The sequence below is a fragment of the Erythrolamprus reginae genome, chromosome 2, assembly GCF_031021105.1.
Source record: "Erythrolamprus reginae isolate rEryReg1 chromosome 2, rEryReg1.hap1, whole genome shotgun sequence".
Lineage (NCBI taxonomy): Eukaryota > Metazoa > Chordata > Lepidosauria > Squamata > Dipsadidae > Erythrolamprus > Erythrolamprus reginae.
This window is the reverse complement of record NC_091951.1, coordinates 22,292,723-22,317,266: the sequence shown is the minus strand read 5'-3', so window position 1 is coordinate 22,317,266 and position 24,544 is coordinate 22,292,723. Positions and strand designations below refer to the sequence as shown.

Sequence of the window (24,544 nt, the reverse complement as noted above, 5' to 3'; positions counted from 1 at the left end):
AGAAAGATCATTTTTTAACTATTCCTGACTGGATCTCACCATTAGAGGCAATCAGCCACCCCAATTTGATGCAGGAAAGAAAGGTATTAAAATATAAAGAATTAATAGATGATCAAATGAAATTAAAATCAAGATATAATTTACAGGAAGAGGGGATAAAAATAGATTGGTGGCAATATACCCAGATACAGTCCAGATTCCAAAGAGATAGTAAAATATATACATTTAATAAGAGTAAAAAAAATTTAGGTAGCTTGTTAAATACAAACCAAAGAAAATTAATAGGGAAAGCATATAAAGATATGATTGAATATAAAAATATAGATTTGACTTTAAAAGACAATATGATAACTTGGTGTAAAAATATAGGCAGAGAAATTGACGTAGAAACCTGCGAGAAAGTCTGGATTACAAATTGGAAAATGACAAAATCAGTTTCATTAAAAGAAAATCAGATTAAGGTGTTTTATAGGTGGCATCTCCCACCAAATAGAATTGCCAAGATGTTCCCAAATATGTCCCCCAAATGTTGGAAATGCAAAAAAGAAATAGGTTCCTATTGTCATCAATGGTGGACATGTCATAAAGTTATATTATATTGGAAAATGATAGAAAAATTGGTTAAAGAAATTACATTACAAGAAATAGAAAAAAAATCCAGAATTTTATTTATTAGGTATAACAAAATAGAAATACAAGAAAGATATTTTTTACTTAGTTATTCATATTTTGACGGCGGCCAGGATAGTCTATGCACAAAATTGGAAGGGAGAAAACACTCCCAAGGAAGAAGAGGTAATAAAAAAAATCTTAGACTGTGCAGAGAGGGATATGATGACAAGACGGTTGAATAACCAAGAAGAATCAGAATTTTATGTCATTTGGAATAAAATTTATATATGGATAAATAAAAGGAAAAACAAAAATTAAATGCTATGGAAAAGTCAAAACTTATTAAAATAATTTCTTTTGGTTTTTTAAAATTTTCTTTGGTATAATGCTTGAATTATATAAAACAAAACTCTTCATTTAAATTAGTATGTTGATTTAATAAATTAGTAGTATATTGTTGTTCTATATTAAAATAGACTTCAGTAACGAGAGGGGTAATTGTAACCCCAACTATATGTTAAATGTTTGTGTGTCTGTGAATTTTATGAAAATCAATAAAGTTTATTTAAAAAAAATTGGGGCACCCTTGCTAGGAGTTCAGTCTTCAGTATATTTATTTATTTATTCATTAATTAATTTATTAGATTTCTATGCCCCTTTTCTCGAGGTGACTCAGGGTGGCGTATTACATTAGGCATGGCACAATATGTAAGAAATCTAAACTACTATTAAAAAATATACCAATTACTGAAAAGTATTAAAAAACCCATATACAGTCATGCGCCTTCATCCAATTGGATCATGCATAGTATCGGCCCGAGACCTCATCACTCACGGCCCCCATGCCTGCCGGCAGAGGTAGGTCTTAAAAGCTTTCCGAAAGACCAGGAGGGAGGGGGTGGTACGTATCTCTGGAGGGAGTTTGTTCCAGAGGTTAACCTTAATTACTTTTGGCTAATAAAAATCTACTCTTACTACAAAGGTCTTAAGGTCCCTACTAAAATCTCCCGAGTCATTCATTATTCAACGTCGAAAATAAAACTATGTCTCTCTCTCTCTCTCTTTTTTTTTTTGGCCTCATAGTATGGCATTTTAAATTTATTTTTCAGTATTTGCCATCCCTCATTTTGTAATTTCTACTTTTTCTCTAGTCACATATGAGATTTTATTCCCCCAGTCTTCACCTCTCCATCATAGCAGCTTGTTCTGAGGTAAAGAAATTTAAATATCCAGAAATTTAATCTTTCTCTCCATGTTGGTACATTTGACACCTCTTTTTCATTGGGATCTAGGGTTACTCTCATTATTACAGATGTGTTTAGTGTTTGTGACCTTCCTGGGCTGCCTGTAGGCATGAATTTGGAAAGGCAGGTATAATACTTGAAAAAGAAAAATCAATACAAATTTGAATTTTCCTCATCCTGTGGCTTCCCTCCCTGTATCTCTGCCAGCCCCCTGATCTTCCCTCACTTCAAGACCGGGTTTGCCATCAGTCGGAAGACACAGGCTGGGTTTCATAGGGAGACTTTTTTTCTTTGTCTTTTGACTCCCCTGCCATTCCTGACAGGATTTTGCTCATTTTTGATGGCTCCTAGAAGTCCCTAGAGGCCCTTCAGAGAAGCTGCTCTTCAGGGAAGGGGTTTTTGTGTCTCGGCAAGTAATTTTATCCATCTTCACAAGATGGTTCATAGAGATTAAAAAGTGAAAAATCTAGAAACTGATGCTTACGGAGAGGCCCCTTCCTTTGTAGATAGGCAACATTAGAGGGAACAGTTCCTTCAAGTTTAACGGCCATCATTCCAGACCCACAATGGAACATGACGTCCTGAGGGTCTTCTCGCCATGCGCAAAGAATCCTCTAGGGGGCTGTTTGCATGAGCCCGGCAGCTCTTTCCCTGTCGTTGCCTTATAAGGGAACTGAGCATGCGCCAACCTTTTCAGCAAAGGTTTCAAAGGTTCTCCGCGCTTTCTACAAACCCTGATTGCGCCTTTTGGGGGAGGTTTTCGGGGGAGGGAAGACGTTGGAAGGGAAGACCTGGACTTGGAGAGTCATACGTGAGTCGGAGTTCAGTGACGGAAGGGGAGGGGGGCTTTTCTCCTGCGCTGGAGACTCCCATCCATCAAGCTTGGAGTGGTGGAAAGGGCGAGGGGGAAACCCAGTGTCCCATGTTCCCCTGCCGCCCCTCTGCATGCACGGGAGAAAGCAAAACTTCGCGGCCTTCGCTTTCTCCCCGGGGAAAAAAAACAACGGGGGTCGCAGAAAAGAGAATTTACATTCCGTTTCGAGAGGAAAAGCTTTGCATGGAGGGAGAGGAGGAGAGTTGGTCTTTGCAAAGGAGAGATTCGCGCCTCCAAGTCAGTCTTGAGTCCTGGGCAGTTTTCCTGCCTCTTTCTCATCCCCGTTTTCAGAATGGGTTTCCCTCCCTTCCCCCTTCCTAGACCGAGACGAGCGAGCATGCAAGGTGGCAACTCCACGTGCGAGGAGCTGGGTGCAAGGAGTGCAAAGACTTGTTCTTCACTATGCAGGTATAGAAATGATATTAAACTATCTTTTAAATTATATTAAGTGTATAAATATTACAAGTTATATTAAATTATGATGAGCCTTTTGGGTCAGTGGTGAAAGCAGAAGGCTTTGAAAGAAGATTAACTTCTAGTCCAGCCTTTGCCATTAAAGCCTTTATTTTATTTATTTATTCATTTATTTTGTCCAATACACAATGAGGGATTTAGTGGATATATATATGCGCACACATAGTAAAATACACGATGAAGGTTATAGAGGAGATACTCATAGTAAAATATATCTATGAAAGAATAGAAGAGATATAGGAATAGAAGAAAGGTATAGGAGATATAGGAGAGCAATAGGACAGGGGACAGAAGGCACTCTAGTGCACTTGTACTCGCCCCTTACTGACCTCTTAGGAATCTGGATAGGTCAATGATAGATAATCTAAGGGTAACCTGTTGGGGGTTTGGGGATGACACTATGGAATCCGGTAATGAGTTCCACGCTTTGACAACTCAGTTACTGAAGTCATATTTTTTACAGTCAATTTTGGAGCGGTTATTATTAAGTTTAAATCTGTTGTGTGCTCTTGTGTTGTTGTGGTTGAAGCTGAAGTAGTCGCCGACAGGCAGGACATTGCAGCATATGATCTTGTGGGCAATACTTAGATCTTGTTTAAGCCTTGAGCCCATCCCAGCTTTAAGCCAAATCTACTTCACAGGGCTGTTGTTGTGAAGAATATAGGAAGAAGGAGTGTTATATTTCTGCCTAGAATAATTTATAAAATAATAAGACATAAGAAATGTTTTTTAAAATAAACACTAGGAAGTAGAAATCAAAAATACATGTGAATGTGTTTTCCAATATTTTGATAGACATTGATCCTGAAGGGTTCCCTTAAATTTTCCCCATATGTAGGGAGAGCAAGTTAGCTAATATAAGATCACCTCCTTCCCAGACTTTGGTGGGTGCAGACAAATTTATTTAACCTTCTCTTCCCTTCCTTCCTCCCCATTTTTTCCACATCAGCTCAAAATATTTCTCATTTCTTCTGGAATCGTTAAGTGTCTCTTCTGGGAAGAGTGCTGAATGGCCTTGGAAAATTTGGCCATATCTTTTGTGAACAGAAAAACCTGTGGAAAACCTTCGGTCCATTATGGAGCTTTATTAGAGACCAGAGAGAAGATGGAGGGACAACACCCAACAGATGCAGGAATTCAAAAAGGCCCTCCAGCTGCTCAGCCTTGGAGCTGTGGGAAGAATGGGGCAAATTCTGGGCAGAGGAGCCACGAAGAGGCATCCAATAGGTCAGAGGCCCAAGGCCACTTCAGAAAAATGCAGTTTCAGGAGGGGAGTCGTCCCCGAGATATTTGCACTCAGCTTCACCAGCTTTGTTGTCAGTGGCTACAACCAGAAAAACACACCAAGGCTCAGATGCTGGACCTGGTGCTCCTGGAACAATTGCTGGCGGTCCTTCCCCCAGAGATGGCAAGATGGGTGCGGGAGTGTGGAGCAGAGACCAGTTCCCAGGCGCTGTCCCTGGCCGAAGGCTTCTTGCTGACCCAGGAGGAGGAAAAGATGAAAGAAGAGTTGCAGGTGGGAGAATGTAATCATGGCAGCTCTAAAGTGGATCCCTCTGGATTTGTTAATTTCTTTCTATCAGAATTTTCTGGCATTATTAACTCCAAAGGGCATTTGTTCTGTTCTTTTAGAAGCAAGTATTTGGGGCACTTCCTCCATGCTAGTTGGAAAGTGTAGTATGATAGTTCATTTCTATCTCTGTTCTCTTCCTTTGTTTCTCCCATCACATCATGTCCAGAAATCTGTGGAAGCTGTGACTGAGAATCCTAAGGAGGGGAAAGGTCCATTCAGATCTTCTCAAGAGCTCCTCTTCAGGAAGAACTTCCAGAAAGACCCCAGGGAAGACCCTATGCAAGGTAAGAACAGCTCTTTCTGTGGGAGGTGAGATTTCCACATTTAGTTGATTATTTCGCACCACTTTTTTGGAGTCTCTCTCTTTAACAAATCTGCTTCACTATTTATTTATTTCTCATAGAGAGGAGAAAGCTGTCGTCGGAGTTTTTAGAATCATCTCTTTGTGGTGGAGCTGAAGGAAGAGGACTACCTCAGGTAAGGAGGAGAAAGTCTCCTTCGGTAGTCTCCGTTCTTTGGAAAAGGTTCATAAATCTTGGATGGATTTCATTTTTTTCTAGAGTTCAATGTATAAAATTGCTGGTTCTAAGAAATACAAATTTGATATTGGGTCACTGAACATTCACACTCAGCTTAGCCTAACCTCTCCCTTCTGAGGAGATGTCCCCACCTCCGTTTGAGCCTCCCGACCGGCCGACAGCTCCACAGCACTTCTGCAAAGGTGACAGCCGGGCGGTGCCGCTTCTCGGCAGCCTCCTGAACCCGAATGCCAAACCTGAACTTTTGCCGAACCAATGTCCCTTTCTTCACTTCCTCCAAGGAGGTTCCGGCTTGGTTCTGATGGAGCCAAAGCCGCCAGGCGAGAGGGATTCAGGGTTCCCCTGAGGAGCGAGTTCAATGTATAAAATTGGTGGGTCTAAGAAACACAAATTTGATATTGGGTCACTAAACATTCACACACAGTTTAGCCCAGTCTCTCCCTTCGGAGCGGATCTTTTGTGAGTCGCTTTCTCCTCCTCTCTTCCTTCACCATCAGATTTCATTGACCAGACTGTTGTCAGCATTGAGGTTCTTCTATCTCCCAGGGTTATTCTCACAGACACTATTATATCCCTTTTTGCCTTTTAAAAAGCATCTTTGGGACTCCCGTGACCTGATGATTGAGAATCCCTCATGGGCAACCTCACCCAAAGGTGCAACTAGGGTTTCTTGCAACTCCTTCATGAACGTGTGGAGTTGGGATTCATTGGTCCCTCAGTGGATAAAGTAAGCCATTGGAAAACATCTCAGGTTGGCTTGGCCAGTATTTTGCTCTGCCTATCGTAGGAAGAATGGGAGTCATAGATAAGTGCTGGATATAAGAGCCAACTACCTGGGTCTTAAGCTTTGCTCATAACTGTCATTTTAATTTCCACAAGAGGAGGCACACAGGAGAGAGGCCTTATAAATGCATGGCGTATAGATACTTGGAGTAGTCATCTTCATCTCCACAAGAATATTTTATTCGGCTACACCGTAAAGCATTCCAAACACTTCCAGCTTGAACAAACATGATTTAGTTGGCCATCAGCCAAAAGCAGTGAGATCTTTCTGAATTCTGCAGAAGATTTTGTTCACTGGATCTCTTTCCTAGAATTGGTGGGAAAAAATTATACCATTATTCTTGGCATTATCTATTAATAAGGAAACGTCTGTCCTTGTTCAGGATGTTGTGTCTTTTGAGGAAGTGACTGTGAAGTTCTCCAAGGAGGAGTGGTCTCTACTGGACGCTGGCCAAAAAGCCCTCCATGAAGAAGTCATGCTGGAAAATTCCAGGAATCTCTTTTCTCTGGGTAACAACCACTTTCTATGCTCAGAAATATAAAGAAGGGAGTTAAATGTTATTTCTGGGGAGGGAAATCATTTATTTACAGTGCATTCAGAAAACATTCATACCCCCCTTCACTCTGTAGAATTTTGTTATGCTGCAGCATGATTCTGCAGTTGTTTTAATCCATTATTTTCTCGTTAATCTACACTTGGCAGCCAATAATGACAGAGAAAACACAATTTTAGAAATGTCAATAAATTTATTAGTTTCTAGTCTGGCGTCTTAACCTTTTGACCAAACTGTCTTTATGGTAGAAGGACATTTATTGAAAGAAAAATTAGAGAACTCCATAGCCTGGCTTTTTACACAAAGGAAATTATATTTTATATTTAAAATAAGTTTCTGTTCATGAAATACAAACTACTGTACTCATTTCATTATTATTATTATTATTTATTAGATTTGTACGCCCCCTCTCCGCAGACTCGGGGTGGCTCACAACAGTGATAAAAACAATATATAATGACAAATGTAATAATTAGAATCTAAAAAAATAATACATTTCAAAATCTAAAAAGCAAGGAACCCCAATATAAAAAACATACATACAGTCATATCATGCGCAAAAACTACATAGGCAGGGGGAGATGTCTCAGTTCCCCCTCGCTTGACAGAGGTGGGTTTTAAGGAGTTTACGACAGGCAAGGAGGGTAGGGGCAGTTCTAATCTCTGGAGGGAGCTGATTCCAGAGGGTCGGAGCCGCCACAGAGAAGGCTCTTCCCCTGGGTCCCGCCAGATGACATTATTTAGTCGACGGGACCCAGAGGAGACCAATTCTGTAGGACCTAACCGGTCACTGGGATTTGTGCGGCAGAAGGCGGTCTCGCAGATATCCTGGTCCGTTGCCATGAAGGGCTTTATAAGTAATGACCAACACTTTGAATTGTGACCGGAAACTGATCGGCAACGAATGCAGACTATTCGATCCACAGCTAACATTAGAGCACCATCTTTCAGCTGTGATGAGGAGGGCGTTTGCCCAGGTTCGCTTGGTGCACCACTTGCGGCCCTATTTGGACCGGGAGTCACTGCTCACAGTCACTCATGCCCTCATCACCTCGAGGCTCGAATACTGTAACGCTCTCTACATGGGGCTACCTTTGAAGAATGTTCAGAAAATTCAGATTGTGCAGAATGCAGCTGCGAGAGCAATCATAGGGTTTCCTAGATATGCCCATGTCTCATCATCACTCCGCGGCCTGCCCTGGCTGCCGATCAGTTTCCGGTCACAATTCAAAGTGTTGGTTATGACCTATAAAGCCCTTCATGGCATCAGACCAGAATATCTCCAGGACCACCTTCTGCCACACGAATCCCGGGGACCAATCATGTCCCACAGAGTTGGCGTTTTCCGGGTCCCGTCGACAAAACAATGTTGTCTGGCGGGCCCAGGAGAAGAGTCTTCTCTGTGCTGGCCCCAGCCCTCTGGAATCAACTCCCCCCAGAGATCAGAACTCCCCCACCGTCCTTGCCTTTCGCAAATTACTGAAAACCCACCTATGCCACCAGGCTTGGGGGACATAACTGACCCTTAGCTGTTTCATTTTATGTATGGTTTAATTGGATGGTATGACTGTTTTTTATAATGGGTTTTTATAATTGTTTTTAATATTAGATTTGTGTCTTGTATTTTGTTGTTAGCCGATCCGAGTCTTTGGAGAGGGTCAGCATACAAGTCTAATAAATTATTATTATTTTTATTATTATTATCATCATTACCTCGAGGGTCGACTACTGTAATGCTCTCTACATGGCGCTACCTTTGAAGACTGTTCGGAAACTTCAGATTGTGCAGAATGCAGCTGCGAGAGCAATCATGGGCTTCCCCAGATATGCCCATGTCACACCAACACTCCGCAGTCTGCATTGGTTGTCGATCAGTTTCCGGTCACAATTCAAAGTGTTGGTTATGACCTACAAAGCCCTTAATGGCATCGGAGCAGAATACTTTCGGGACCGCCTTCTGCCGCTCGAATCCCAGCGACCAATTAGGTCCCACGGAGTTGGCCTTCTCCAGGTCCCGTCGACAAAACAATGCCATCTGGCAGGACCAAGGGGAAGAGCCTTCTCTGTGGCAGCCCCGACCCTCTGGAATCAACTCCCCTTGGAGATCATTACCGCCCCACCCTCCTTGCCTTTCACAAACTCCTAAAAAACCACCTTTGCCGCCAGGCATAGGGAAATTGATTCCCCTTGGCTGCTCTGTTTTATGTATGGTTTGTTTGGGTTGCATGAATGTTTTTAATCAAGGGCTCTTTTTAACTGTTCTGCTTTTTTAATAATTGGATTTGTATTTTGTGTTCCTGTTGTGAGACGCTCCGAGTCTTCCGAGAGGGGCGGCATACAAATCAAGTCAATCAATCAGTCAATCAATCAATCAATCAATCAGTCAATAAATACTCAGTAATTCAATAAACTGTATCAGCAGCTCCTTGGGCAGGTTCAGCTTTCTGAATTGGCTTTTATGGAAGTTGGGAGGTGCTTGGTATGATGCTGCCCCAGAATGACACAGTGTCCAATGCACATTGGGAGTTTGTGGCACCATAGAGTTGTCCCCTGTCAATGATTAGATCAGGGCTGTGACTTAATCCTATTATATGGGGATCATTTCACTTAGAAATTTATTTATTTATTTATTTATTATTTAGATTTGTATGCCGCCCCTCTCTGCAGACTCGGGGCGGCTCATAGCAAGATACAACAAATCATGACAAATCCAAATAAATTTAAAATATTTTAAAAGATTTAAAAAGAACCCCATTTACTAACAAACACACACACAAACATACCATGCATAATTTGAACATGCCCGGGGGAGGTGTTTCAGTTCCCCCATGATTGACGGCAAAGGTGGGTTTTAAGGAGTTTACGGAAGCCAGGGAGAGTAGGGGCAGTTCTAATCTCAGGGGGGAGTTGGTTGCAGAGAGTCGGGGCCGCCACAGAGAAGGCTCTTCCCCTGGGGCCCGCCAACCGACATTGTTTAGTTGACGGGACCCGGAGAAGGTCCACTCTGTGGGACCTAATCGGTCGCTGGGTCTTTGCTATAATCTTAGTTTGGAATTTTCATGTTTGCCAACAAAACAGCTGGCAACAAATTGACAATTTGGCTAAATTTCAGAAGAAAAGTATTTTTGTTCCCTTACTTTTGCTATAGTTTTAATTTTTTTTTCTTTTCCAAGGCTTTAATAGGCAAGAGAATAAGAATTGCAGGGAGGAACACCAAGCCATCCATTTGAAAGGGGGTGAAAAGAAATTTGTAGATCAGATGCATCGAAAGAATGAAGAAACAAGGCAATCGAGAAGTGCAATTAAAAAAAAAAGTATTTCTCGGGTCAGTTGGATTCCTAACCATGCAGTGATGGATACAGGGAAAAGACCATGTAAATCCATGGAGTGTGGAAAGACCTTTAATTGTAGGAGTAATTATAATTCCCACAAGACCAATCCCACAGGAGAAAGACCTTATCAATGCACGGAGTGTGGAAAGACCTTTACTCGTAGCAGCCATCTTGATCGCCACAAGAGGATCCACACAGGAGAGGAACCATATCAATGCATGGAGTGTGGAAAGAGCTTTACTCGTAGTAATGGTCTAAATTCCCACAACAGGATCCACACAGGAGAAAGACCTTATAAATGCATGGAGTGTGGAAAGACCTTTACTCGTAGCAATAATCTTGATCGCCACAAGAGGATCCACACAGGAGAAAGACCTTATCAATGCATGGAGTGTGGAAAGAACTTTGTTCAAAGCAGTCATCTTGATCTCCACATGAGGAGTCACACAGGAGAAAGACCTTATAAATGTATGGAGTGTGGAAAGACCTTTACTCGTAGCAATCTTCTTGATCGCCACAAGAGGAGCCACACAGGAGAAAGACCTTATCAATGCATGGAGTGTGGAAAGAACTTTGTTCAAAGCAGTCATCTTGATCTCCACATGAGGAGTCACATAGGAGAAAGACCTTATAAATGTATGGAGTGTGGAAAGACCTTTACTCGTAGCAATCTTCTTGATCGCCACAAGAGGAGCCACACAGGAGAAAGACCTTATCAATGCATGGAGTGTGGAAAGAACTTTGTTCAAAGCAGTCATCTTGATCTCCACATGAGGAGTCACATAGGAGAAAGACCTTATAAATGTATGGAGTGTGGAAAGACCTTTACTCGTAGCAATCTTCTTGATCGCCACAAGAGGATCCACACAGGAGAAAGACCTTATCAATGCATGGAGTGTGGAAAGAACTTTGTTCAAAGCAGTCATCTTGATCTCCACATGAGGAGTAACACAGGAGAAAGACCTTATAAATGTATGGAGTGTGGAAAGACCTTTGCTCGTAGCAATCTTCTTGATCGCCACAAGAGGAGCCACACAGGAGAACGACCTTATAAATGCATGGAGTAAGGAAAGAGCTTTACTCAAAGTAATGGACTTCATTCCCACAAGGGAAGCCACACAAGGGTCATATAAAAGTTTGATGTGGAGGTGGCTTTAGAAAGATTAGTCCTTCGGGAATTGGGCAGGTTATAAATTTAATAAATGTAAATTAATAAATTTATCTAGCTGTTGTGCCTTTCTCATCCCTGCTTGTCTGAGGAAGGCTCAAGTGAGAGGTCTGATTTCTCCATCCAGATTGTTGGCTGTTGCTTGCAGTCTTTCAGTGTGTGAGAGACAGATCCTGTTCCTTTAGCCGCTGAGATTTGTTTTCACTCCAAGTCCTCGGAGAAGGGCGGCACACAAGTTTAATAAAGATAGATAGATAGATAGATAGATAGATAGATAGATAGATAGATAGATAGATAGATAGATAGATAGATAGATAGATAGAGAGAGAGAGAGAGAGATAAATAGATAAGAGAGAGATAGATAGATAGATAGATAGATAGATAGATAGATAGATAGACAGACAGACAGAGGTAGACAGAGATAGATAGATAGATAGATCGAGAGATCGAGAGATCGAGAGATAGATGATACATAGATAGATAGATAGATAGACAGAGATTGATAGATGATAGACAGAGATAGATAGATAGATAGAGATAGATAAATAGATAGAGATAGATAGATGATAGATAGATAGATAGATAGATAGACAGATAGACAGAGATAGATAGATAGATAGAGATAGATGATAGATATAGATAGATAGACAGATAGATGATAGATGATAGACAGAGATAGATAGATAGATAGATAGAGATAGATGATAGAGATAGATAGATTGATGATGATGATAGACAGAGATAGATAGATAGATAGATAGATAGATGATAGATAGACAGAGATAGATAAATAGATAGAGATAGATAAATAGATAGAGATAGATAGATAGATAGATAGATAGATAGATAGATAGATAGATAGATAGATAGATAGATAGATAGATGAGTCTGAGCCCATCCCACCATTGCCACCACAATTGTCATAGGGTCTTTTTATTTTTATTTTCAAATATTTTTTATTATTTTCAAAGAAAAACAAACAAAGACATACAACATTGAACATTTAAGGAGCTACCATTGCTCCGCTTATCATAGAAGTCTAACTAATACAGAATATAAAACACTCTAACTATTACCAGATCTAAGCAGAAAAGCCACACTTGAAGATTACATTATTGTTAAGTTTAATTATAGATTTTTAAAGTTAAAATTATTAATTAAATTTCTTTATATATATATATTTTAAAGTAAAAATAAAAAATAATATACTTATATGAATGTATATATATCAAAGAGCAATAAACAAATTATTAGTAATACAAAAAAAAGATAATATAAAAACTTCTAAGTTAGTTGTAATATAAACTATATAATTCTATCTTATAGTTTTAAAATAGTCTTTTATTCTTATATATTTAATTTTTAATACTGTTTTTAACATTCCACCAATCATATACTTTATCCCAAATTTTATAAAATTCGGTTTCGGTTTGGTTGTTCAAACGTTTAGTCATCATATCTAGTTCTGCACACTCTATAATTTTTTTAAACACCTCAGTATCTTTCGGTATCGTCTTTTCTTTCCATTTCTGCACGAATGTTATTCGTGCCGCCATCAATATATGTATTATTAAATAGTAAATTTCTTTTTTATACTTTGTATTTGAAATACCCAATAGAAAAAATTCAGGGGATTTTTTAATCTCCTTTGTTATTTCTTTTATCCAATTCTCTACTTTATTCCAAAATATTTTTATCTCCGGACAGGTCCACCATGCATGGTAGTATGTGCCAATTTCTTTTTTACATTTCCAACAAATGGGCGATACCGAAGGAAACATTTTAGATATTCTGTATGGTGGAAGGCGCCATCTATAAAACATCTTAATTTGATTTTCTTTGAAAGAGATTGATTTTGTTATTTTCCAATTATACATCCATATCTTTTCCCAAGTGTCTAAATCAATCTCTTTTCCAAAATTTTTGCACCAACTGATCATATTATCTTTCAATATCCAACCTATCGTTCTATGATTTAGTAAATATTTATAAACATTTCCAATTGTCTTTGTTTGGTTTTGAAATAATAATTTGCCCAGTACATTATTTTCTTTTTTAAAAATATAAGTCTTTACGTCTATTTGATATCTAGAACTAATCTGCATATAATGCCACCAATCTAAATCTATACCTAACTCGTATAACTCTTGTTTTGTTCTTAATTTTAAGTGATTATCTAACAAGTCACTATATTTCCAAATCTTACCTTTTCCTTTAAGATTTGGGTGTACTATAGCTTCAAGGGGTGAAACCCATTCTGGCATTACTAAAAAGTGATTTTTCTTTATTTCATTCCACACTTCTATCAATGCCTTTCTAATAACATTATTTTTAAAATATGAGTGGGTTCTTAACTTATCATACCATACAAATGCATGCCACCCAACCATCAAGTCGTGACCTTCTAGGTTGAGCAATCTTTGATTTTCTAATGTCAGCCATTCTTTTATCCATGTCAGGGCTGTGGCATGATAATATAATTTCCAATTTGGAAGACCTAAGCCTCCTCTTTCCTTACAATCTTCTAATGAATTTTGTTTTATTCTTGATTTTTTGCCTTGCCAAATAAATTTTCTTATTATCTTATTCAATTCAACAAAGAATTTCGTTCCTGGATTTATTGGAATCACTTGAAAAAGAAACAATATTTTTGGGAGAATATTCATTTTAACTGTAGAAATTCTTCCTACAAATGATAATTGTAGATTACTCCATGTTTCTAAGTCTTTTTAAATCTTTTTTAATGTCATAGGGTCTTTTTAAACCAGTTGTCCCTAACCCCCAGCTGTGGCGTGTTTGGAAGTGGGCTACGCAAGTAGTGTATAAACGTAGTTCCAATTGCATAAGTAGCAGGTTCACACGGAAATCTCCATTTGTGTGAGAGGTGGATGTGTGAGCCAGCGACGCCCACAAATGGAGCTGCAAATGTACACATGTCCCTGATGCTTGTATAAAGCGATTCTCTCTCCCTCCCTATCTTTATAACTTCTACCAAGCCAGAAAGTTTCAATACTGCTATTTTGAATCATATCCAGTTTGATTGAATTGAGCCTAAACATTCATCAAAAATACTATCCATCCATCCATCTATCTATCTATAAAATATTCTAGACAGTTTTAAGACTTGGTGGCCCGGCTGGGATGGAAAAGAGGAGATCTTTTTGTGTGGGTGGCAGGTGTGAGCTAGTGTTTGCAGCTTCATTTGTGTAAGTAGCGGGTGAATAAATTGAGCATTGAATGCATGTGCTCATTCATCTCACATACAAGTGGAGTTATATGTTATGCTGTGTACTGACGTCTATATTCTTGGACCCCAGGCCCTGAGCCTCATTCTGTTCAGAATTGGGATGCACAGATAGTGAGTACAAGTGTGCAACTTCACTTGTGTGAGCTCCAGGTAAGTTCACATGTGTGGGAAGCTCCATTCATATGTCTGCCACTCATGTAAATGGAGCTATGCATGTTTGTGCATACCTGCCTCTCAAACATAACCATCACTACCAGGAGTACTGATTTCTGACAGTCTCAAAATGGGTGAGCACTGCGGTCGGGCAGTAGGAAAAGCAAGTAGGATGCTTGGCTGCGTAGCTAGAGGTATAACAAGCAGGAAGAGGGAGATTGTGATCCCCTTATATAGAGTGCTAGTGAGACCACATTTGGAATACTGTGTTCAGTTCTGGAGACTTCACCTACAAAAAGATTGACAAAATTGAACGGGTCCAAAGACGGGCTACAAGAATGGTGGAAGGTCTTAAGCATAAAACCTATCAGGAAAGACTTAATGAACTCAATCTGTATAGTCTGGAGGACAGAAGGAAAAGGGGGGACATGATCGAAACATTTAAATATGTTAAAGGGTTAAATAAGGTTCAGGAGGGAAGTGTTTTTAATAGGAAAGTGAACACAAGAACAAGGGGACACAATCTGAAGTTAGTTGGGGGAAAGATCAAAAGCAACGTGAGGAAATATTTCACTGAAAGAGTAGTAGATCCTTGGAACAAACTTCCAGCAGACGTGGTTGGTAAATCCACAGTAACTGAATTTAACCATGCCTGGGATAAACATATATCCATCCTAAGATAAAACACAGGAAATAGTATAAGGGCAGACTAGATGGACCATGAGGTCTTTTTCTACCGTTTCTATGTTTCTATCCCTTTTCTCTTCCTAGCCGGGCCGCCAATCCACCATCCACCTCCTAGAAATGGAGCCTGTGAATGCCCAAATGCAGCCCTGGAGGACTGACTTCAATGTCACATGAATCGCCACCGAATCAGTTGGGTTGAACTTTTCCCTTTCGCTGAGTTGGCATCCAATAACTACACAGCAACATCATTTTACCCCCTTTTAAGTGGTCACTGGTGCAGAGTTTATGCCTATGCAGGGACCCTTTTTTGGCTGAGTGGATAAGACGCACCAAGATTTTAAAGAGGAAAACAAAGAAAAAAACCTCTGGTTTTTGCCCTCCCCAACCCCAAGGAACACTCTGCTGGCCTGCCAAAATGGGCCCGTTTTTCGCCTCCCAAACCCCCTTATGTTGTGCTTTTGCTCTCTTGAGCTCCCAGGAGCAATCTTCAGGCCTCCCAAATTCTGCACATACAATTCTTCCAAAAAACAGGCCTGTTTTTGGCAAAAACTGAAGTAGACCCAGAGACAGGGTTTTGAGCAATCGGTACTTTTATTCAGCTCAGAGAACAAGTGACAGCTCAGCAAGGTAAAGTGACAATTCAGCGAGTACCGACTGACTCTGCCTGGAGAAACCGCTCCTTTTATATATTTGCGGTTCCCGCCAAAGCTAGAGCCGGCCGCGTCTGAGCCAATCAGGAGCGACTTCCTGCTTGGGCTCAGACAGCGCTGAAAGAGGAACAAACTATTTACAGAGTTACAAGGTAGCCATTACAGGATACAACACCCCTCCCCTCATAGTTGGACACATCCATCAAGAAAGCCATGTGACAAAGTCGTCCAATCGGTGGGGCCTCTGAGGAGCTCGCGCTGACCTGCGCAGTTCAATTTCTCCTTCGCCACTGACTGTGGAGGATGGCTCGCCGCTGTTCTCCCGGTGTGGCGGACTTGGCCTGGCGGGCCCAACGAAGGCTTCGGAGGACGAGGATGGTTCGGCGTCGCTGGATGGTTCCCCCTGGCCCGATAAGTCTCTTTGCGTGTCTCTTATTTCGGGCAATGTACTAAAGTCTGTTGAAGGGGGAGAGTCCATGTCAGCGGTTTGTGGCAATTGATTTTCTGTTCGCTTCCGAATGTGGTCTATGTGTCGTTTCCACAAACGACCATCCTCTAGTTTAACAACATAGGTCTTAGGTGCATTTTGCTTAACAATAATTCCCTTCATCCAGTTTACATTTCCATCAAAACTTTTTACATATACATTTTGTCCCAAATACATTTCTCTTTCAGGTTTTGTACACATTTGGTTATTATTAACACAGAACCTTGGGTTTAACCTGTCTAGTGGTGACCTCAACTTCCTTCCCATCAATAACTCTGCAGGGCTTACATGTGTGTGCGAGTTAGGGGTAATGTGTTGGGTGAGTAAGAATTGGTCCAAGTTCTGTTGCACATCCCCAGGGCCTGACCTGCGCAATGCCTCCTTTGCCACCCGTACGTAACGTTCTGCCAATCCGTTAGCCCAGGGCGAATAAGGCGAGATGAGGGCATGCCTGACCCCCTAGGCCATCTAGGAACAATTCGAATTGCCTGGCTGTTAGCTGTGGCCCATTGTCAGACACTAAGAGATCTGGGCAACCATGGGATGCAAACAGTCTGCTCAATACTTTGATAGTGGCACTTGTGGTTATGTTGTTCATTGCTATTATTTCCAACCATTTGGAGAAGGCATCAACCACTATTAAAAAATACTGAGACCCCACTGGGCCAGCAAAATCAATGTGGATTCTAGACCAAGGACCAGCAGGCTGTTCCCACTCAGCCGGAGTTGTTTTGGGGGGACTGGGCCGTGACTCTTGGCACGGATCACACTTTGAAACCCAACTTTCAATATCAGCATCCAGCCCTGGCCACCATAAATGCCCCCTTGCCAGGCTCTTCATCCTGACAATCCCAGGATGACCCACATGTAACATTTTGAGTACCTTTCCCCTTAGGCTTTTGGGGATGATCACTCTATCCCCCCACAGCAAACAACCTTTTACATACGATAACTCAAGTCTTTTGTTTTTAAAATCACACAATTCAGGTTTCACAACATCATTTTGCCATCCCTTTAGAACACAGTTCACCACTTGTTTAAGGATTTGATCTTGCTGCGTGTGTGCAGCTACCTCTTTTGCTGTGGTTAGTGGGTTTTCCTCGAGTTCTATCATTAACACATCTGTGGAAGGAACAGGGTCTTCCACTAAGTCTGTTATGGGGCATCTGCTGAGACCGTCTGCATGATTGATTTCCTTCCCCCCCTTGTGGGTGAGCTCATACTGATACCCTGAGAGGAAAAGAGCCCATCTGATTAGTCTTGGAGACATAAAAGGTGGAGTGGGCTTGTTGGGGGCTAGCAGGCCTAGTAGGGGTTTGTGGTCAGTGACTAGCTCAAAGCTTCTTCCAAAAATGTAATTGTGAAACTTCTTTACCCCTGCCACTAATGCTAGAGCCTCCTTGTCTAACTGGCTATAATTCCTTTCTGTGCTGGTCATGGTTCTTGAAAAAAATGCTATTGGGGCCTCTGTCTTATTAGGTAGAACGTGAGCTAGGACTCCTCCTATGCCGTACGGCGAAGCGTCGCACGTGAGCCTAATGGGTAGTGAAGCACTATATTGGACTACTACACTTTTAGAAGTTAATAAATTTTTTATTTGAGAAAAAGCTTCACGTTCAGTTTTCCCCCATGTCCAGCGGGCTTCCTTCTGGAGTAAACGATGGAGAGGCTCTGCTACTGTTGCCTTCTGCTTTAAAAAAACGGAATAAAAATTAAGGAGGCCCAAAAATGCCTGCAACTCATTCTTATCTCGTGGCTCTGGGGCTTCTCTAATTGCTCTCAGCTTCTCTGTTGTGGGGTGGATACCTTCCTTATCTATTTTATATCCTAGGAATTCTATACTGTTGGTTCCCCAGACACATTTATCAGGCTTGATTCTTAAACCTTTGTCCTGTAACCTCTTAAGTACTTCCCTTATTCTTTTGTTTACTTGTTCCTGGTTTTCCCCTGCAATTAAGATGTCATCAAAGTATGGAATGGCCCCATTTACCCCTGACAATAGGCGTTCCATAATGCTCTGGAATATTCCTGGGGCTATGCTTACCCCAAACTGTAACCTCGTGCATTTGAAAGCCCCCCTGTGCGTTACAATTGTTTGAGCGTTTGCTGTTTGTTCATCGACCGGAAGTTGCTGGTAAGCTTGCGCCAGGTCGATCTTTGCGAACCTTTTTCCCTCCCCCAGGGAGTGTAGCAGTTGTTGCACAACCGGGATGGGGTAGGGGTGGTGTTGGAGTGCCTTGTTTAGGGTCGATTTGTAATCAGCGCAAACTCTTAAAGAGCCATCTGGCTTCAGAGGGGTAACTATGGGAGTTTCCCATGGCCCCTGTTCCACAGGGACCAAAATACCTTGGCTAATGAGTTTGTCCAGCTGTATGTCTAGTTTGGGGAGGAGCGGCAGGGGGACCCTGCGAGGTTTTAGTCTGATCGGTGGGACCTTGGGGTCAATAGAGAAAGATATAGGGGGCCCCTTATACAATCCCAGTGTGGGGCTGAACACTTCAGGGAACTCTTTCACAAAGTTAGGCATATCATAACAGTTTACATTACACACACCCGAAATCTCGATCCCCAGTGGTTCCATCCATGCTAAACCCAGAAGAGAGTGCTTGGCCCCTGTTACAATAAGCATGGGAAGGGTACATTTAACATTCTTGAATGCGATAGGTACATTTGCTGTTCCCAAGACCGAGATTACTCCCCCCTGAAAGTCTCTAATCACCAAAGAGGTTTGATTTAGGTCAGCCTTAGATACATTAGGCATATACAGTTTAAATTTTTCCCAGGGCATGATGGTATATCTAGAGCCCGTATCCAGCTCCATTGAGCAAGGTTGGTTATTGAGTAACAGTGATATAACAATTTTAGCCCCTTTTTTGGTTGCCGTGTTATTCACGGAAAATTGAGAGTTACCTCTATAGTAGTCGCGGTTAGCGGTTGAGTAGTTCCTTTGACCCGCGTTGCGGAATGGTCTCCTTTCTCGCGCTTGGGGGTTCTGGTTTTGAGGTCGCTGGTATTGCGGTGTGGCAAATGTTTCCTCTGGCGCTGTTGCTCTGCATGCGATGGCGATGTGGCCTCTCCGGTTGCAACGGCGGCATGTAGCGTCTCGGAAGGGGCATCGATGGCGCTGATGATTTCCCCGGCAGCCCGCGCAGGGGGCTGGGTGAGTAGCTCTCAGGTGTCTCGGCTGGTCTTGCACCAGGAGGCAGTTGTCTCCGCTGGGAATTTGTTGGCTGTTGTCTGTTTCCACGGCGCTGGGAGACGCGGAGTCGATTTTTGCAATGAGTTCTCGCCTTCCGTGCTCTTTCAATTCTCTCGCCGCTGCGTCGGCTGCTTCTGCGGTTTGCGCCAGTTTAATCACGGTTTGTAGGCTCGGCTCTTCTTCGATGAGGAGTTTATTTCTCACCGTGCTGCTTTTCATGCCGAAAACCAAGGCGTCGGTGAGGCGAGCTTCCGGGTCTTTAAACTTGCCTTGAGCAAGTACCGTTCGAAGCCGCGTTGTAAACTGGCTGATCGACTCAGTTTCCCTCTGAGCCATCATGTGGAATTGATGCCGAAAAACCATGGCTGGTTTGGTCGGCTTGAAATGGCTCGCCAGTTTTTGTTGTAGGACGTCCCACGCTGTGGCTCTTGCTTGTTCCGGTTCGGTGAGAGTTTGGGCAAGTCTACGGATTTCTGCGCCGCAGTAGTTAAGGAAAATAGCCCGTCTGCGATCGGCTTCGGCGTCCTGCATTCCCGCCGCCTCGAGGAAGATCTCGAAGGTGGCCATGTACTCGTCCCATGTCGATTTCTCGGGATCGAAGAGTTCCGGAGCCTGGCCGATCTGGATTTTGTCCATGTTGCACGCGAAGTTTCTTCCGTCCGTTCGTCGCCAGTGAAGTAGACCCAGAGACAGGGTTTTGAGCAATCGGTACTTTTATTCAGCTCAGAGAACAAGTGACAGCTCAGCAAGGTAAAGTGACAATTCAGCGAGTACCGACTGACTCTGCCTGGAGAAACCGCTCCTTTTATATATTTGCGGTTCCCGCCAAAGCTAGAGCCGGCCGCGTCTGAGCCAATCAGGAGCGACTTCCTGCTTGGGCTCAGACAGCGCTGAAAGAGGAACAAACTATTTACAGAGTTACAAGGTAGCCATTACAGGATACAACAAAAACTGATGCACAGGATAGGGTTTTCGGGATGCCAAAAATGGTTGTATTTAATATATAAGACACACCAATATTTCCACACTCTTTTGGGGAGGGGAATGTGTCTTGTACTCCGAAATGTACAGTACTTTAAAGGATACCTGGCTCCTGCTTCTCAAGGATTTATTTATTTATTCTTTGTCCAATACACAATACATATTTATTTATTTATTCCATTTTTATGCCGCCCTTCTCCTTAGACTCGGCGCAGCTTACAACATGTTAGCAATAGCACTTTTTTAACAGAGCTAGGCTATTGCCCCCACAATCCGGGTCCTATGGAAGAGAATAGACATTGAGTAATATATATATAAAGATAATATGTAAAATAGAGGAGAAAATCTATGAGAGGAAGAAAATATATATGATATATGAAATAAAGGAAAGACAATTGGACGGGACGTTAGGCACACCAGTGCACTTATGTACACCCCTTACTGGCCTCTTAGGAACTTGGAGAGGTCAATCATGGATAGTCTAAGGGAGAAACGTTGGGGGTTAGGGGTTGACACTATTGAGTCCAGTAATGAGTTCCACGCTTCGACAACTCGATTGTTAAAGTCATGTTTTTTACAGTCAAGTTTGGAGCGGTTAATATTAAGTTTGAATCTGTTGTGTGCTCTTGTGTTGTTGCAGTTGAAGCTGAAGTAGTCGTTGAATAGGTTTAGAATAAGCATGGGATGCACAAAAGGGAGAACCCCAGAAATACTTTACAATAGGGGACATAGTGAACCTATCCACAAAGTCCCTAAAATTGGGGTACCCCTGCAAGCAGTTGAGTCTTAAGTATATACTCTAGGCCAGTGGTGGATAACTCTTTTGTTTATTTGTTTGTTTATATTTTATTTGATTTATGTGCCACCCAACTCCTGAAGGATTCTGGGTGGCTTTTCCTATTGCGTGCCAAACCTGGGGGGAATGGGGAGGTTCACACATGTGCGTGCCACACCCATAATACAATGCCCCCTGTATTCCCTCTCCCATTCATGCACACACGACCCACACACACACATATCCCACCCCCTTATGCATGCATGCATGATTCCATTGCTCCCCACGCAGGCGTGCACAACCCTGAGCTCCCATTGTTCCCTCAAAACCATGTACGACAACCCCCTCCCCATGCCTGCACGCCACACCCCCACCATCCGTTTTGGGCCGGGCAAGCCGCCTGGGACAAAAAATGGGCTGCAGGGGCGGATGCCATTAGAATATGGAAGAGTGTCAGTGAAATGCGCCCCCCCAGCCTGCCACCGAGAACCAGCCAGCCCTGCCCCCTTCTCCCAAGGGAATGAATCCGCTTCCTGTCCGGCATGTTTCTTATGGACACTCCTTTGGCCGGGACTCCACTCCTTTGGCAGCGCTGCTTGTTCTAGTGGCTGCCAATGGGGGGATTTTTATTTGACTTGTTCATTGTATGTACTGTACTATTTATTGTTGTAAGCCGCCCTGAGTCCCATTGGGATTGGATGGCATAGAGGTCAAATAAATTAAATTAAATTAAATTTCTCCTCCAACATCCTGGGCACAAAGAGCAAAGTAAGAACTGGTGCATAGCCCTAGGAGAGCAACAGGGGCAGGATTGTTTGTTCAAGTATTGTCCAAGGATGGTGAAAGGGCAGTGGTTTTGGTTTTGTATTCATTTGATAAAATTGAACGGGTCCAAAGACGGGCTACAAGAATGCTGGAAGGTCTTAAGCATAAAACTGATCAGGAAAGACTTAATGAACTCAATCTGGAGTCTGGAGGACAGAAAGGAAAGGGGGGACATGATTGAAACATTTAAATATGTTAAAGGGTTAAATAAGGTTCAGGAGGGAAGTGTTTTTAATAGGAAAGTGAACACAAGAACAAGGGGACACAATCTGAGGTTAGCTGGGGGAAAGATCAGAAGCAACGTGAAAATATTTTACTGAAAGATTAGTAGATGTTTGTAACAAACTTCCAGCAGCCATGGTTGGTAAATCCACAGTAACTGAATTTAAACATGCCTGGGATAAACATATATCCATCCTAAGATAAAATACAGGAAATAGTATAAGGGCAGACTAGATGGACCATGAGATCTTTTTTTGCCATCAATCTTCTATGTTTCTATTACTGTATGTCCATTTTTTTTCATAATGGAAGACTGACAAAATTAGACAAGTTGAACTTAGAAGGAGCCTTGATATGTAGAGAAATGAGCTGAAAAGAATGGAGGCAGAATGAGAAGTTAAGGCCATGCTTTTTAACAATTTTCCATCCTTCCATCCTTTCACTAATTGTAACTAAATTTCTGTTTTCTTGTGCTGTCACCTCCAAATCCAGACTAATCTTTTCAAACCAGCGAAATTTTTATTACTTTTGGCTAGGAAAAATATTCTCTTACTACAAAGGTCTTAACCCTGCTGCTCTGTTCGGGTCGTATGTGACCCGAAGCCAAGTTTGAGTCCCTGCATATCTGAAACTTGAAATTTCATGACTTTTCATCATTTCAGGGGTTCTCTCTATGAGAATTTTTTTGGGGGGTGGGGGGTTTCTTTCTTACTGAAAAACAAAAAGTCACACTTCTTCTGTTCCCGGGTCACCCTGACCCGGACTGAAAACTATTCATTTTAAGTGCCTATGTTTGGTCAATTTGAATACTTTTTTCACTTGGAAAGTAGTCTGAACATTTCTGCACACAGTGATATGAAAATTGAAATGAAAAAAGTAATTCTTATTGGTTTATTTTGCTGATAGAATGCATGCCCCCCCGTTTTTGTGAAATATTTTTCAATTTATGTATAGTTTTGCTTGAAAAATGTGTTCAATTTTACTAATGTTGGTGTGGGATTGGTAGTTTGAACATTTTTGAATATAAGAAAAATATAAATGATCTGAAAGAAATATTTCTTATTGGTTGTTTACAATCATAAAAAAGCCCCCCCCCTTGGCTGCTTGCAAACATTTTCACTTTATATTTACTCAGGCTTCAAATCCGAAATATTTTTAATATCTTATGCATTCATTTACTCAATTTAACATTGCTGATCATCAAAATAATATTTTTGGGGTGGTGGCTAATTCTTTTCTGGGGGGAAAAAAAATCATGTCGAGTCTGTTTCTGGTTGTATATGACTGGACCAAAAAGAATTTTTTTAGGTACTTGAATTTGGTCTTTTTGAAAACTTTTTCCACTGGAAAACTAGTTTGGACATTTATGAACATAATGATATGAAAATTGAACTGAAAGAATTGAGGCTTATATTTTTATTTTGATCAAAAAGCCCCTCCCCCCATGTTTTCTGAATTTCGTGTCAATTTAAATTTTTTTTAGGCTAGAAATCTCTAAGGAATTTCCCCAAAAAAGTTTTGCTATACTAAATTGAACAATCCTGAACATGAGAAAAATAGAAATGAACTGAAAAAAATGATTCTTGTTTATTTTTGTCACAAAAGCCCCCCCTCGGCCTTGATATAATTGAACACCGGGGGGGGGGACTTTTATGTGCCAAATAAACAAGTATGCATCAATTTTTCCAGTTCAATTTTCATATCATTATGTTCAGAAATGATTAAACTTGTTTCCAAGTGAAAAAAGCTTTCAAAAAGACCAAATATAAGTACTGTACCTAAAATGATCAATTTGCGGTCCGGGTCAAATAGACTTGGAACATAAGATTAGGGAGTTTTTTCGAACTGAATAGCTTAAGGGTCCTACTAAAATCTCCTGAGTCATATTCATTACTCAACAATGAAAATAAAACTATTCGTCTTTTTTTTGGCCTTCTATTATTTGAGCTTTATATTTACTTTTCAGTATTTGCTTTGCTTCATTTCATTTCTACTTGTTCTCTAGTCACATATGAGCTTTTATTCTCCCAATCTTCATTTTTCCATCATGGCAGCTTGTTTTGAGGTAAAGAAATTTAAAGGTCCACAAATTTAATCTTTCTCTCCATGTTAGTACTTTTATTTTGACGCCTTTTTTTCATTGGGATCTAGGCTTACTCTCATTA

At 41.4% G+C, this 24,544-nt stretch overlaps 1 pseudogene; it reads left to right on the top strand.

Annotated features, from left to right (window-relative positions):
- Positions 1 to 2,703: 2,703 nt before the first annotated feature.
- Positions 2,704 to 24,544, top strand: part of LOC139159962 (zinc finger protein 420-like) — a 38,089-nt pseudogene continuing 16,248 nt past the window's right edge.